At 39.2% G+C, this 17,336-nt stretch overlaps 1 protein-coding gene and 1 long non-coding RNA gene across 2 annotated transcripts in view; both read left to right on the top strand.

Annotated features, from left to right (window-relative positions):
- The window catches only part of LGR4 (leucine rich repeat containing G protein-coupled receptor 4), a 122,027-nt gene that overhangs the window by 2,020 nt on the left and 102,671 nt on the right, over positions 1 to 17,336 (top strand). The gene's annotated exons all lie outside the window — the stretch shown is intronic.
- Positions 11,029 to 17,336, top strand: part of LOC144585806 (uncharacterized) — a 30,371-nt gene continuing 24,063 nt past the window's right edge. The window contains exon 1 of the long non-coding RNA XR_013540368.1: positions 11,029 to 17,186. This is a non-coding gene — a long non-coding RNA (uncharacterized LOC144585806). The remainder of the gene's footprint in view (positions 17,187 to 17,336) is intronic.

Here is a 17,336-nt window from a genome sequence, read left to right on the forward strand (position 1 = left end):
CTGAAGAAATAAACGAGGAGGGTTAAACGCAGAGTTTGTGTGCTCAGTAGCTGACAAACAAAACCACACTGTGCTGGATGTACAGGTTTGCTTCCAGTCATCGAGGTTTGCTTATGGTAAAGTCAATACAGAAATATTTAGGTGCCTCCATATTTAGTTGTGTTGACTAATGACACCTGAATGCTTGTCTAATCAGTTAATCCAGACAGCCATTACTGAGGCTTGGTCTGAAAGCCTTATGTTTGAAAGTGAGTTCAGCGAAATTAAGATAGCAGGAGAATGAACCCAAGCGTTTTGTCATAATAAAGACAAAATGCCACAGGAAAGAATGAAAGGTGTGTATTGCATCTAGGATTTCAAGGGTGTGGTGTTACAAGGTGTGTGCATGTGTGTGCAGTTTAATTATACCCGCTGCTGAACAGGCAGACTTTCCTTAAAGCTCTGAGGAATTTCTTTCAAACTGTTCTGCTTTCAATACTAATAGCAGAGAGCTTACCTGAGGCTTAAAGAATGTGGTATTGAAAATGAAGGCAGAAAACATCCAGGGAATAGTGATGCCAAGGTGCTGCTGTGTTTCAAAGTTAGTTGAAAGGTTTATACAGAATATGTCAGCTGAGGAGATCTTAAACAAGCAGTTCAGTTATTAATTTTGAAATGGATTATGCAGCACTTTTTGCTTGAAGAGCCAGAGAAAGTGGTCAGAGTAACATAGCAGTCAGATATAAAGCAGAAGAAGATAAGATGGTGTGCAAAAACAGAATTGTGAGTGTAATGCTGATGTAAGATAACTAAGGAAGGGTAATGTGATGTTTTAAAAATTGATTGCTTTTTGTTTGAAGCAAGTGTTAAGGGGGCAGATGGGTTTGTGTGTGACTGTTTAGATAGCTTGTAATTTTCACAGTTTTTCTATTCAGCCACTGACTAGTATTCCCATGAGGTGGAAAAAAACCCACACAAGCCCAAGACTCCTCTTGAGGTAACATACTTAAGTAGGCTCATGTACAACCTAAACACATTTTCAGTCAGAAATTGAGGAGATGTCTGGATTTCTGTAACCTGTCTGATGTACAGTATTTGTGATTGAAAGAGAAAACATTCACTTTTACTTTTATTTATTTTGATTATTTATAATCTGCCTCCCTTGGCAATATTGCTCAAAAGTGGAATATCCTGTAATATAACATTATATTCATTATAACATGACACAACATTATAATAACATTTGTAGAATTAAAACAACCTGATATTACATTGACATATACAATTCAGTTGATATATAGCTGCCCCCTAATCCTTAGCAGTAGAGATGGGATATTCATATTAATCTCCTGAGGGAGATGAATACAAATATTGTCGCCACAGGTGACTGGACCAATTGGACCCTCCCCCCAGAACCTAGCCGTCCACTTACTGCTTACAGCGGTGTGTGTGTGTGTGGCCCGTCATTGTTCCTGGTGCACCTGTGCTGCTGACCAATCTGGCGAGGAGATGGGATGATGAGTGTCTCTGCTTAGCTGCTGAGTGGAGCAGAAAACGAATCCCCCAGGAGACGAATATGAATATCCCATCTCTAGTCAGCAATAAAATGTTATTGGAGCAGATCCAAAACCAAATACATGAAAACGCTTTCTGAAATTATTGGTGTTTTTAAAAAACTATTTTGGACATTGCAACTAAGATGCAGTCTGTAAATATTTTGGCTGGAGGTCTGCAAGGCAGGAATGGTAGCTGAGAAGGCCCTGTTCATAGTTCCTGTTAGTCTCGAACCCCTATCAAAAGAGGTCTGACAAACAGGGCCTCTGGTCTGTAGTTTAGTTCTATGCAGAGTACTTAAGGCATTTAAGTGTTTCATGATCTTACACAGTAGTCTTAATTTAGAGGGACAGTGTCTTGAACAGTTGGCATTTGACTGTTTCCACAAACGTGATAGGTGTTATAAAAGGGTATGAAGATGGGTGTGCCCCACCTCCAGGCAGTGTTTATTATTTGTTTTGTTTATTTAAATATTTCTACTCAACCTTTCTCCTTAAAAAGGACCCAAAGCAGCTTACATTATGAAAAAGACAATAGTCAAAGCTAAAAAATGAGTATACAAATACAAAAAGGAATCAAACAAAATTTTGTTGTTGTTGTTTAGTTAAGTCGTGTCCAGCTCTTCCTTACCCCATGGACCAGAACACGCCAGGCCCTCCTATCTTTCACTGTCTCCCGGAGTTTGGTCAAATGATCAAACAAATACCACCACTAAAAATGGTGAACAAAAGCAGCACAGAAAACGCACTCAAAGCAGTAAGGCACAGCAGTCCTACCAGGTCACCAGTCATTGAGGGAAAGCTTTCCAGAGGAGAAAGGTCTTTGCTTGTAGAAGGACTGCAATGATAGGGCCAGGCTGGTCTCTTATGGGAGGAGTTCCTAAGTCTGGGAGCAGCAACAGAGAAGGCCCTCTCTTGTGTATTCGCGAAGGCTTTCACGGCCGGGATTTAATGGTTGTTCTGGGTTTTTCGGGCTCTTTGGCCGTGTTCTGGCAGAGTACAGGTTGCTGTCCTCTGAAGATGCCAGCCACAGACTGGCGAAACACCAGGAAGAACAACCTTCAGAACACTGCCAAAGAGTCCGAAAAACCCAGAACAACCCTCTCTTGTGTCTCCACCAGATGTACCTGAGAATGTGGTGGGACTGAGAAAAAGACCTCCCCTAATGATCTTAACATTCAGGCAGGCTCATAAAGGGAGATTTAATCCTTGAGATAGCTTGGAGTCAAGCCATTTAGGGCTTTATAGCTTTGAACCAGCACTTTGAATTCTGCCCCAAAACAGATTGGAAGCCAATGGAGCTGCTCTAATGGGGGTGGCAATCATGTGATCCCCTTGACAAGCCCTAGCCAGCAATCTGATTGTTGTGTTTTGGACCTGTTGAAGTTTTTGAGTACCACCATTCAACCCTGTCATAAAACAGCCCTGACAGTTGCCTTGTATTTGGATGAGAAATGATTAACTGATGAAAAACTAGTCAGCTTTTGGGATTTTCCCTTGCTTGGTGTCACGTTGTTAATGGCTTGGGCCATGGCTACCTGTAGGACTGCCTCCTTCCATATGAACCTACCTGGCAGTTAAGATCTAGCCAGGGGGCCCTTTTGAAAGAGCCGTCCCTTAAGGAGGTAAGAGGGACGGCTTGTAGACAAAGGGCCTTTTTGACAGCTACCCCCAGAATATGGAATGCCCTCCCGACTGAGATTCGTCTGGTGTAGACGCTGATGACATTTCGGCACCAGGTCAAAACCTTCCTGTTCCAGAAGGCTTTTAATTGAAATAATATCAACTGTGGGTCCTGATGGCAATTTTTAGAGTATCTATTTTAATTGTTTTATCTTTTTGTTGTATTTTTATTGCATTTTAGTTGTTGTAAGCTGCCCAGAGACCTTTGGATAGAGTGGGCGGCATGTAAGTTAAATAAATAAATAAAATAATGATAGTGAGTAGAGATGGGAATGATTCACCATTTTGGCGAGTCATGCCAATTTGTGAGTCGTCAAAAGCTGATGACTCGTGAAGCACAAAATTGCCCCCATTAAGCGACGAATAAGAAAATTATTCATCGATTCATAGGGGGTTATTTAAAAAACCACACACCGGACCCCCACTGCCACCCCGTGGTACCGCTGCGCCACCCCCCACCACTGACACCCCCTTACTGTAATCGCCACCACCAAGGTCTCCACCTGGCCTCCGTTGCCACATGGTGTAAAAAGGGAGACTGGCTACCCCTTGCAAAGATGGCATCTGAAGTTTCCCTACCCTAAATGAAGCCGCAGCTGTCATGTTTGCAAAGGGCAGCCAGTATCCCTTTTTACATACTGTGGCTGCGGAGGCCAGATGGAGACCTCGACGATGGCAGCGACAATTACGGTAAGGGGGTGTTGGCGGGGGTGGGGGGCTAAGGTACGGAGAGGAAGGTGGGGGTAAGCTGTGGGGGTGGGTGGCTGCCTATTGGTCCACCAGTTAGCTGATCAGCAGTTGGTAGGCAGAATGGTGTTGTTTTTTAAAAAAATTACAAAGGACAAATAAAAACAGGAAAATATTCGTTGATCTGTATTCGTCTGGACCTAAAATTTGACGAATACGGGTTGACAAATATTTAACAAATCAGCTATTTTTGTCAAAAAGCTAATCCATTTCTATATCCATCCCCACCTCTAGTAGCACAGGAGGGTATTCTGCGAACCATCTTCTGCAAATGTTGCTTCCATTTGTGTTGGCAAGGTTTAGTTTGCTCTTTGCTGTGTAAAGCATGGCATCCTTTTTTCTAATGGCAACATGGACACAGTATTGTTCAGCAATACTTTACTGTTTACAGATAGGGCACACATGCTAGTAAGAGTACTTTTATGTTTTTGCTCTTGATTAGCATCTCTCTTTGCTGTACACAGCCAGTACTTTAATTCTGCCAGTAATTTAATTCTGAGCTCAGTCCTCATCTGAATCAGTGGTTTGGAGATTTCAGAATGTGCTGGGTAACCCTGGGTTCCTTCTCCTTTTCTTATGTTAGCTATCTTTTTCAATACCTGTTTTCCTCTATATATCCTCCTTCCTAGCACTCTTATTTCTTGGTCAGAAAATGTGTCTAGTGCCTTGCCTGCAAACTGTGGTTTGAAGACAGGTTACAAACTCTGCATTGAAGATTACAAAATCTTCATTCTGAGTGGTAGAGCAAGCTAGTTACAGGAAACCAGGAAGTATGGGAGGAAACTACCACACAGGAAAGAGTAGAACATTCCAGGTGCCTCAACTTTTCAAAGACTGTATTTGTGGTTTCTAAACTGGCATGGTATATTTTTGTTATGTTCAGAGAATGTGCTTTTGTACAAATCAGAACATTCAGCCTTCCTTTTTCTCTAATTAACATGAATAACAAATGGCTGCAATTTGACAAGAGTGAAGGCAAATTATTGAGCAAGAAGACTTTATTAATCAAGTTGAGAGATTCTATTAAGTGATAGTTACCTCCAGTAAGTATTATTTAAATAAGTCTTGCAAATAAGGTCATCAAATGGCTTCCCACAATGCTTTTACTGCTCCATCTGCCCACACATACAGTTGTTGCTCATTGACGTAACAGCAACACAAACAAAACCACTGATTTCCCATTTTGCAAAAGACTTCTTGCCACAAGCAAGTGGATGAATGGCTATTTACAAGCCCGATTCAAATTATTTTATGTTACTGTAAAGTTAGTTCATTATGATTGAAGAATAAACCTTTTTGGGGGTGGGGAAGTCTGAGTGAAGAAGGAAAGTACTAAAGAGGCAAAATAAATAGAAACTGCAGAAGCGGTTAGCATTGCTATGCTGAGAAAGAAGACAGCTGAGATACAGGAAACAAATGATTGGAGGCCGTTGCCATTAGTAAAAATACTATGGGCTAGAATCTTTTGTCACAAACAAGTATTTGTTTGTAAACTGTGTCATTCATCAGCTGTCTGTTTCCATCAGTATGTGGAACCTGTGGCCAAGATCCAATGTTATGCTGTGGCATCCAGTGCTGTTGGGATTTTTCTTTCCTTCCCCCTTCTTCTGTAGCCTTCCATGGTGCCAAAACAAAACAAAATGATGAAAGCTGTTCCAGATCTGAGCTTTACGGTGCAGGTACATAGGAGGCTCCAGACGGAAGGGAGAGTTTCTGATTCTAGTAGAAACAGTGGAGCTCAATGGAGGCATAATGTTGGATTCTAGTTTATGACTTCATATTTTTGCAGGATAGTTGATGTCTCACAAAGTGATAATGCAAAAATAGTCGTCATGTATGACAATTCTTGTGGTTTACTCTTCATGATAATGGTCAATTTCTAAAAGAGGGAACATCTTTTGCTTATATTTCATTCTGCCTCTTTACTTCCAATAAAAAAAACTCTTGGGTTGAAATGCCCACCATTCCCATATACTGTGTTTTGCCTGGGCTTTGCTTCCTAGGAGTATGCCATTCAATTTTTGAATCCAGCTCTCAGAATTCCCCAAAAATTCCTTAGGCAGAATTTTGGGAATTCCAGATCACAAAGAAACATCTGCAGATATATATGCACACACCTATCTTCCAGGCTGTCTGAGTCCTATTTCCTGTTATTAATGTTCAAAAAAGAAACTGCCCCCCATGCTTTCTGCAAGATCTAGATCTTCATGTGAGGTATAGCTCTTTGTGAGAGATGTAGCTTTGCTGGCTATTGGGTTCTAATAGCCTTGCTGGCTATTAGAACCCAATAGCCAGCAAGGCTACACCTCTCACAAAGATCTAGGTTTCCCCAGAAAAAACTGGGGCAGTTTCCTTTCTGTACATTAACAACAGGAAGTGAGCATGAGACAGCCTGAAAGATATGCCCTGTTTTAGGTGGGTGAAATAGAGGTGTACGTGTAGGTAGCTGTAGGTATGTTCTGCGGACTGGAAATCCCTGCATTCGGCTTGAGGAATTCTTGGAGAATTCTGGGAGTTGGTGCACAAAAAAGAAGCAAACAAAGAAATGGCACCTGTAGCACTTACTAAATTTTGCCTTTTTATTGAAGAAAAATGCCAAATTGATGGCTGGAATGATCAAAGGTCTCGGATGCTCAGTTTATACCGTAAGGAGGTCAGCTAGGTAAAGTGTTACTCTGTTGCATGCTTAGTTTATATGGATGTGAATCCTGTCATATTACCGCTTGAGTGGGCATGCAATCATGGAATAATAAATTCAGAGGTATGGCAGATGGCACAATGCAGTTGTTAGCTAAGTTCACCATAGCTATTTAAGATCCTCATTTCCCAACATGAGGAACTGGTTTTTATTGTTTGGTTCAGAATGGCCTACTATCTGCACCTATCACTGGTAAAGTTAGTCTGGTCATTGCTATGGTTGGTTAAAAATGGAGATAAAACCAATCTGATGTTTTTTGCCTTGATAATCTTTACCATTTGAATGCGTGGCTTTGAAATTGCTTTTCCTTTTGTTTTTATGAGCCTTGCCAAAGAAATAGTGCAGTGAGGTAGTTAAACTGGCACAAGGTCTGTCCCTGTTTATTTGCACTGGTTTAGGTCTTCTCTTCTCATCCTATGTATAGTAAAACCAAAATTACTGTGTTCCACTTGGTTTGCTTCTTTCATACCAGTTGTCTTCATTTAGCTTTCCCAACTCTCAAATCCGTAATTTTGTTATAAAAAAATTGCACAAGAGACTTATCTTACATTACATGGAAATACAAAGTGCTATGCTCAGTGAAAATGAGTTGGAAGTATATGCTGCTTTTTTTAACATGAAGTTTAATAACCAAGCAACAAGACTGTTGTGTTGATGAAACAAATTAATCCTTTAGGATTAGCTATCAAACACTGGTCTGATGTGCAGACAGAAATTGTACTGCATTCACTTGTAATTTGTTTAAACCAATATTGATCAGAATGTATAATTTTTTTTCTGCATTATGTATCTGTGTGGTATATACATGTTTATGTGTATTAGTAATATATGTGGATCCAGAAAAGATAAGACTGTTACTGTTACAATCCTCTACACATGTACAGTACTTAGAAGAAACTTCATTTGATCAAATTGGGACTCTATTCTAGGGTGTAGGATTATAATTAGAGATGGGGCATTCGTATTCGAATACAAATGTCCCAGAGCAACTGGATTTAACTGGGTCACTTCCAGAGCCCCGTTCAGCTAGCCACTCCTGGCAATTGGGGGGGGGGGGGAGGACAGGTCTCTGCAAGGCAGCTGAGTCGCTAGCCGAGCGGGAAGAGAGTGGTGCTCTGGGAGGGACTGGAAGGAAGAGCAAGGCTGCTGCTGCCACCAGACACATGAGTGGACGGTCCGGCCCCAGGGGCTGGACCCTCGTTAAGTCTAATTATAATCTTAGTGAAATATTGTATTCTTGGAGGCTTTCACGGCTGGGATCTGATGGTTGTTGTTGGTTTTTTGGGTGTAATTATAGATCGGTTGAAGCTGAATCTTGCTAGCATTGCTACATATCTTTGGAGATTCTGCTTGCTTCTGACCACATGACAGTTAGTCTAAGAAGTTTGTATCCTTGCAATTAATGGACCCAGAACCACAAGCCAAGGCTTGATGGTGGCAGAATACTGCTTTCTAGTGATGCACTCTTTTGTAGTTTTGGACTGTTAAATCCCAGAATTCTCCAGAAAACTGGCAGTCAAAATTCTGGGAATTGCAGCCTGGAAACATAGGTCTATAGATGAAGACCTGATGTTAAAAAACTATTTGTCTCTTCCACTGAGGCCAACATCTATTCTGGGCACCTGTGGAACATCACATCAACTGATTTACCATGTACACTACAGGCCATCTCAGCATGTTTTAATTATTCCAGTCAAACTAATACTGTACACTTAATGAACCATAACATATGCCGTAAGGATGATTCAGAAGTTTAGTCCATGACCCCAGTAAGAGCTACATCAGGCTCTGTTAACAGGCAGTTTCACACATTTTCATAATGAGAACAACATTCGTTAAGGATCCATGTCCTGGGCCATCACCATCTGGCCTTTAGTTTCCACCAAATTCCCTCACGCTTACATAGTTCACAAAATGCCACCAATTTTACTTTGCCTCGATTTGTAATCATTTACAACCCTTTGTACACTGAGAGAAGTCCATTAACTGCACTGGATTGCCCTTGTCAATTAATCAAAGCTAACTAGTGCAAAAGTCAAGAATAGTTATTTCCAGCAGCATGAGGAACGAAACTAAAGATGCTGGAGCAACCCATTAGGAATGCTTCCAAAACACATCTTAGCTTTAATCTACAAGTGCCAACAAACAGAACTGAAGTACTTGTCTATTTATTTTAGCTGCAAAACCAAACAGACACCACTACCAAAACTTCACACATTCATCTAAAAAGTATTAGCAAAGTCCTGTATGACTATGACAATTACCCCAAATCATACCTCGCTAGTTACGTACGCATAAACATTAAAAACACAAAAATCTACCTATTCTGTACAATATACTTTGCGAGCAGAAAGCTGTGATTAGATTTAGAGGATTGCCAATGCTTTTCACATTATTCATCTGTGAACTAAAGTAGTATCTGTCTCAGACACTGCAATATCTTGCCATTTAAGCCTAAAGGCCAAAGTCCAAACGACATGACCTTCCTCTCTGCTGCTGTTGGAAACTTCCACCAGCCCCAGAATGCAATTTCAGCAACCTATTCTCTGGCACAAGCTTTTGTATTTTATGCTGCTGTTTTTATGTGATTATGGGGTTTCCCTATTTTAATTAAAATTACTGTTGTTGTTCTTTGTTTCTTGTGTAAGCTACCTCAAGCACTTCCATGTTTGGAAGTGGAAAGACAAGATCCATGTACCTAATTGAACGATAGAAAAGATTGTATGTGTCTGTTTTCCTGTCACCACCCTGGCTTCAAGACCATGAAACCCAGATACCCGAAATTCGGCATTAATAATATTACAGAAATAGGAGTGCAAATCTGCTGGTCATTTGGCTTTTAAAACAAAATGGCAGGCAAGCGTTCTATTGCTAGTCGCAGTAGGATAAAGTCCCACTGCTTCAACACTTCCACAAATCCCATTGAATCAATGGATCTGTTTCAGATACGGGCCATTAATTAATTTAAACCAATTTAAATATGCCTGCATCCTACAGTAGCATCTTCAGTCAGCAACCACCTATTACACAGGTAAAGGTTAAGGTTCCCCTTGACATTTAGTCCAGTTGTGTCTAGGGCGTGGTGATCATCCCTGTTTCCAAGCCATAGAGCCAGTGTATGTCATAGACAGTTTCCATGGTCACGTGGCCAGTGCGACTAGACATGGAACTCTGTTACCTTCCCACCGTGGTGGTACCTATTTATCTACTTGCATTTACATGCTTTCAAACTGCTAGGTTGGCAGTTGCTAGGACAAGTGACAGGAACTCACTCTGTCGCGTGGATTCGATCTTATGACTGCTGGTTTTCTGACCTTGCAGCACAGAGACTTCTGCTGTTTAACCCACAGTGCCACCAAGTCCCACATTCAGGACAATCGTTCATATTAAAAGGAAAGAATTATTGGAGACCATGGGGTAGCAGATAGGGGGACAGCTGCCTCTAGAACAACCGAAACTCCACATCAGCAACTTGCAAGACAGAAAGCAGAGCGAAAATGGAAGAAGCTACGAATTGTCTCTGCCTCTGGAGACAAAAAGAAGCAGTACAAGTGTGCTGTTTTGTATTTTTGGACTGCAGGTTCCAGAAATTGCCATGAATTTCCCATACACAATTCTGGGAATTGCAGCATAGAAACACAGGTCTATAGATGAGCTGTATATTTTTGCCTGTTTCTGCTTTCAGGAACAAGGAAGCTGCTGTGGTGCTATCTGGGAGTCATTAAGTCCTCCTGGAAGTTGCAGTTTTGCTGCCTGTTAGAGGCTGCAAAAGCTGCTCCCTAAAGAACTATGACTCCCAGGAATACCAACAAATCTCTGGTAGAACGGTGGTTCTTGAAAGCAGAAACAGGCAAAATACTATAGCTCATCTATAGTGATGAGTGCACAAACATCTTTCACTGTTTACCAACACAGGTGTTGACTCTTAGTTGACAGGTGGTGCATATTTGCTTCTGCTACTGCATATACGTGTCTTGATAGTTCTGTTTCATGGAAGCTTTTCCTTCCTCCTTTAGTGGTCTGTGAGGTGGTGATATTAGAAAAATAAAATCTAAAAGACAGTGTGTGTGTGTGTGTGTGTGTATTCCACAAAATCCCCTCTGATTCAAAGGGCTTTTTCTAGTATGGCTTGCTATGCTAATAGCAGGATTTCAGCCATCATATGCTACTGTTTGCATCTGTCTGCTGTGGATTTATAGAGCAATAATAGTTTGTCTTTAGTTGGGGTTTCTGTTGGCATATTTTTTGCTGATCTGGTAGTCTAATATTTCACCAAACTTCATCATCATGAATGGAGCTGCTTAAGAGTAATATTTCTGCATACATTTCAGCTGCTGAATTTCTAGCTCAGTTATAGAATGAGGCATTTAAAGTGTCATGGGCTTGTGATGTACAGACATAGCATTTGGGAACTAAATTTGCTTAAAACTTATACAGCATATTTGAACTATACAGTATTTCTGAGGTTGAATGTACACAGATTTGTAGACTATATGTGCATGGCAGTGTAAAAACTGCTATTTAAAGTTATTATCTTGACATTACAGACAAGTCAGCCAGAAGACTCTTGGTGTTAGTGTATGGTTTGTGTAAGTGGTCATGGTTAATTGCAGGTAGTTGATGAGGGGCTGGGATGCACCTTGGTTAACTGCAGTAAGCTGTGAAAAGTTGTGCAAACCTTACGCAGAACCAGTAGGATTCTACTGAATTTTAGTCCAAGTACCAACAGAGGTGGGAATGTCCACATTGATTTCCTCTAGAGGATATGGTAACGGTGGTGATGATTATGACAGTGCTAAAGATTTTTTATTATTATTATTATTATTATTATTATTATTATTATTATTATTATTATTATTATTATTATTATTATTATTATTATTATTATTATTATTATTATTATTATTATTATTATTATTTGGTTTGGTTTTTGTGATGCCACAGAAAAGTATAGCAGGCAGAAAACTTGAGCACTGGATAGCTCCAGTACAGATAGCAGAAGATATGTGTGTGACTCTACTTGTGTCAATTTACTTTAGCAATGATAGTTAAAAATATACTTCAGTCTTAGGGGGGGAATTGTTGTTGGACAGTGAAACTAATACATATCCAGGGATAGGATGAACTCATCTAGCCTAAAGAGAGGTAAACAAAGGATGGAGAACAAGGGTGGCAAAGTGATACTTACATGGTCAGCAGCTCCAAATTCAAGGAAGGTTAAAATGACACTGATTTAAGACAGCCAACCAACAGTTTGACCATAGGTCTGTAGTTTTACTATAACATTATAGGCAAGAGTCAAATAGTCACTATTGAGAGGCACTTTTTTGTATTTTTGTTCTGGGTGTTTATGATGATGATCTTCAATATGTAGGATGCAATACTTTCTGCTTGGTTGTTGAATACAGGAGCACTGCCAATATAAGAGCATCATTTACAGATGTGTGAATGCATGGTACCACTCACATAAGTCATAGTTTTTTATTCTTAAGAGTCAGTAATGAATGACATAGAAATGCAGGGTGATATGTTCTGATACATCTGCCAAAATGGGAGCAGCTTTTGGAGGCATGCTTTTTGTGGCTACTTGTAGCTGAAGCATGTTCAGAGTTATAAACATCAGCAGTAGTTGTGTGTACACACTCTCTCTCACACACACAGTTTAATACAATATGGAATAATATTTTAAAATGTGGTGATGGCAAAGGTTTTCTTATCCTCCTTATCTAGACTCTAGAGCATTTGTGTGGAATATCTTTTGAAATGTGACCAGATATATCATGAGAATAAAATGCATTTTATGGAATGATTGGTCGGAATACTAATCTCTAAACTTGCATATTTGCTACCAGTCTTGAGAAGTGCAGGACTGGAAAAGACTGGGCAAATCATTCTGTAAATTGAGCATCAACAAATATTCCTGGTACTTTCAGACATTCTTCTTGAGTGTCATCATTATAGCCGGAAAACAATCATAAAATGAGTATGGATTAACTCTGTTCTTCATCACATTGCCAGTAGGACTGTGAGGTGGGATGATCTGGTTCCTTGGCGATAAAAGTCAGTGCTTAATGTGATCATTAATTTATGTCTTATCTTTAGGATATAGTTTCTTCCATGTTGGCTTACATATAAAATAAAAAGAAATATAGTTGGATTAAGACAATGTCAAAACATAATTCCACAGAATACTTCCCACAGGGCAAATTGGCTTACCTACAGTAGCTCTCTGGAATGAAAGAGCAGGAGGGCAAGGCAGTCTATCTGGAAAGAGGCCCTGATGCTATCTTTGTCTGCCTTTCTTGCAGTTCTGTTCCTTCCTGCATGAAAAGGGTAGAATCCTGGTCGTCTTAAGTAAGAAAGAAAAAACAGTACATTGCATTGTGGATCGATCTATTTGATGGAGTGTGTTTTCAGCCAACTCCAGACATGTCTTTTTTTCAAGAATAATTCATTCAAATACTTTCAGTGCACAGATGCAAAACTCTACAGCTTTTAAATAGCTCTGAGCTGGGTTTTTCTTTCTGATGGCTGAGAAAATAACTTTTTCCATCATATTTTAATAACTGTGTGTGAAAGTTTATGAGCCATAAGGCTATTTTCCTCCTTGTTTTTCCAAAGCAACTCTACAAAGTCTGGTATGTTACGTTATTGAATTGTAAATATTTGTATTTGTCAGTCAAAATTTTATTGTTTATGGCCATAGGCCTTTACAATGTGCAATTTATGATATAAAAAGAAAATCCAAGTTTTAAAAACACATATTTTAAAATCTGCCCTTCTTTGAGCAGCTCCAACTAAACTATGGACCATTAAATTAGATGACATTGTGGTCCTTGAGAAAACGAGACCTCAACTTCTTGGCTGCCTACGCAAATAGTGTTACAGCATATGTAACAAAGGTGTGATTGTCAACAAGCAATCTTAATACTAATTCCTTGGGTGTGCAATTAGGGACCTACTGGATAATAAGTAACACAAATCTTTTTCTGGGGTTCATATAGAGGGGGCAGAACAATAAATAGTGGATTTTGTCTTCTAACTAGTTGCAGCCGAACACACATTTGTGTTCCATAATTGGAAATCTTTTGCATCTCCCTTTGAGAAAAGTATTTGCTGAAATCTAAGTCCAGTGAAGGCTCTGTGAAGCTGTGGGAGAGACGGTGCATCAAAATAATGTAGCCTTTTGTGATTGATCTGAAATTGGGGGTACCAGCTAGAAAACCAGGACCCAAAAATTGTGGTTCTGTCTTAAGAAGCATCAAAATCAAAGATCCAGTTCCTCAACATGTTAGCATTGAGGCAGAGAAACATATCTGTAGTAAAACAATAGACTTTTAGCTTATCATGGCACTGATTCGCCCATCCTCCAGTCCTCGCTCTATCAGGCAGCACTTGGCCAACGATGGGTCCTCCAGACCATTTAGTCTGAGCCAATACCTAAGATAGACCAAGTCAATTCTGGCAGCAATTGAAAAAAGACCCAGCTCTGCTCTAAGGTGAGCTGGAGAGATCCCAGTGGGGAGCCCCAATACTTGTCTCATTACTGTAATTTGTTTCCAATTTGGGCTTGGCTCCCTCTCCCCATATTTTTGCCCATAGAGCATTTGAGCCTATTTTTTGTGACAAATCACCTTAAGGGCAGGAAATATTTGTATTGCAGAATATTCACCAGGTGGCATTTGAGAAAAATAAGGTGAACTATTAAATATAGTGCTGTGTTTTGTAACCTTCTGTGAAGCATTTGCTTTTGACAGTTTTTTAATTCTTTCCCTACCATCTGCATGGATGCACCTGCACAGCCTGACCCAGTCCCTCGCTTTTATTTATTTAAAACTGTTTTTCCTTGCTAAAAGTTCAAGGTGACTGCCAGCGAGCAAACGAAAATCAATATCTTTCTCAGTTTAACAATTGTTGGAAGTACTAAAAGAATCAACATACAGCAGTGAAGAAGAGGTTTAGATCATTCAGAAAATCAGCTGGACTTAAAAACAGCAAATTACAAATCAGTACAATTTTAAAAAGGACAGTTGTTGATGATGTCCTAGAAGTTGCCATTGAAATTCTTAGATGGGTCTCCCTTGGAAGGGATTTTGAAACCTAGATGCAGCCACTGAGAAGTCCTCTCTTGAGATACGTACTGTATAGAAGAGGGACCCCAGAGCTGCCTAGAGTGGTCTTAATTGACTGGATAGGCGGGATATAAATTAAATAAATAAATAAATAAATAAATAAATAAATAAATAAATAAATAAATAACAACAACAATAATAACAATAATAAATAAATAAATAACAAGAATAACAAGAATAACAATAACAATAACAACAACAACAACAATAATAATAATAATAATAATAATAATAATAATAATAATAATAATAATAATAATAATAATTATTATTATTATTATTATTATTATTATTATTATTATTATTATCATTCAGTAAATGGGTCAGTTTGAATAAGAGAAAGTCACACTTCATATAGCATCGTCACAAAGCATTCAGAGCTTTAAAGGTGGTCACTGGAACGTTGAATTATTTCCTGTAGCAGTATAGAAACCAGTGTAGCTTTTTCAGGAGTCAATATGTTTAGTGTATGTTGTCCCTCGGCTGCTATGTTCTAGATCAGCTGCTCTTCCTAAATGTTCTTCAGCATTAGTCCTTTATTGAGGATGTTGCAATAATGATCCACAAATGATATACTGAAGACATATGTCTCATCAACCAGCGAGTGATATAGAAATGAGAAATAGAAATAAGAGTAATGAGAAATAGGAATGAGAGTAGCAGTTCCTGCACCAGCCTCAACCGGACAAAAAAAGCATTCCTGGCAGTAACCAAGACCTTGTCATTCAGAAACAATCTTAGTTGCAGAAGAACCCTAAATGATATACTATGGTTTCAGTGCTCATGTGACTGTAGACAAAGAAGGCACCCTGATTAATTCATGCTTGTGCAAACAGGAGATAAGGATATAATTGCATAGGATTTCAGGCTTTCTGTTTTACAGTATATAGGTCAGGCCCTTTCAAAACCTTAAATTTGCCTCACTCCCCCCAATTTGGCCTACTTTTCAATCTGATGCTAACGAAGATAGAATTTAATTCTGCCTAGGTATAATTGCTGATGCATAACGGTAGCTGTTTCTCTTTCAAATTATCTCAGTACTATTCATATCATCAATGTAAAATAAAATATTTACTTGATAGGTGAAGACGATACTTAACAGATGAAGAAGCATGGCATCACGTGGTTGAGTTGCATTAGATTGGACACTATAGATTTTTTTAACCCTTTTAAAAGTTTGGCAAGGTGCTAGTTACCTCCTCTTTGATTCTTTAGTGATAAATCATGATGAAGTGAAATTCTGCACTTGCCTATAAGACAGAATGATTCAAACTCAGGCTGAACTGTTCTGCAAACCATAATAAGTATAATGTAGTAAATTGAACTCAGGTGCTACATCTTAATCGCTGTGTAATTTAAATGGGACCGTGCAGAGGCAAAATCAGAATACTTGGGGAAATAACAGGGTTTGGAGAGGAATAAAAACTTTGAAGGGCAACAGAAGTAAGGACTGTAAGAAACCTAAAACAGCAAAATGAAGATGAAGTAGGATCGGTGATCACAGAATGCTAAATGTCTGCTCCTGGAGGAAAAATCAATATTTAATCCATTCATCAAGTAGCATTTACAAAGAAGACATCCTCTTATGTGATTATAAGTATTCAAAACATTGCAATACAAATGCTAACTTCAGTTTGAGTCAGTTTTATGCAGTTAGTAATTCACTAGTATTTTTGGTCTGATTTGATGTGCACTGTTTAAAAACACTGCACCCTTTTGGGTAATTTTAATATTTCATCCTTCTATACCTGTTAAAGGTTAAAAAAAAATATTCACAGTTGCCTGGAGAAACTGCCAGTACAGTATATCGGATGAATCAGACTCCCTCAGTTTTCTTGATAAATTTAAAATGAAAAAATGTGTGACAGTGTATATAAGTATTCCCAAGGCCGCAGGGACAGACTCTTAGGGTAGTGCAGATTCCTGGAAGAGGAGTATAGATAACTGAGAGAGGCAAGTGGCATCAAGTACCCTGAAACTGCATGGCTGGTTGAAGCACTTAAGATGAGCATTCCATAGTTCTAGATCCTACTTATTTCTTCTAGTAATTACCTCTGTTTGTTGAGTGCCTTTCTGTTTGGGAGCAATTCTACACACTTAAGGTGGAGAATTCTACACACTTAGAAGCCTAACTGCATATATTATGTGAGACTTTATATTAATCATATCAATGGGGTTTTACTATTTTTAGTCCCAAATGAATGCTGCTGATGTATCCTAATAGGAGACCTAGTTCTATGTCTTTGTATTTAACTGTATTTTAGCCATTAGAGACAAAAGGTCCATGTGCAAAACAACTTGAGGGAGGTTTTTCAGCCCCTTTAGTCTTGTATGGTGGTTCTGATTCGTAACAGGCCCACGTCTGCTAATGAGGAAACATGACAGAAAAGTGAAGTTTTGGGGTAGCACCAGCTTTATTTCTCAGCTTGTACTTAATATGTGGAAAACTGATTTTTAAAAGCTGTGCAGGATGTTTAGGTATTCATCTTTAACATGAAATATAGGATGATCAGGGGACTGGAAACCAAGGAAAGACTGAAAGAA

Source organism: Pogona vitticeps, chromosome 1 (assembly GCF_051106095.1).
Source record: "Pogona vitticeps strain Pit_001003342236 chromosome 1, PviZW2.1, whole genome shotgun sequence".
NCBI classification, from domain to species: domain Eukaryota; kingdom Metazoa; phylum Chordata; class Lepidosauria; order Squamata; family Agamidae; genus Pogona; species Pogona vitticeps.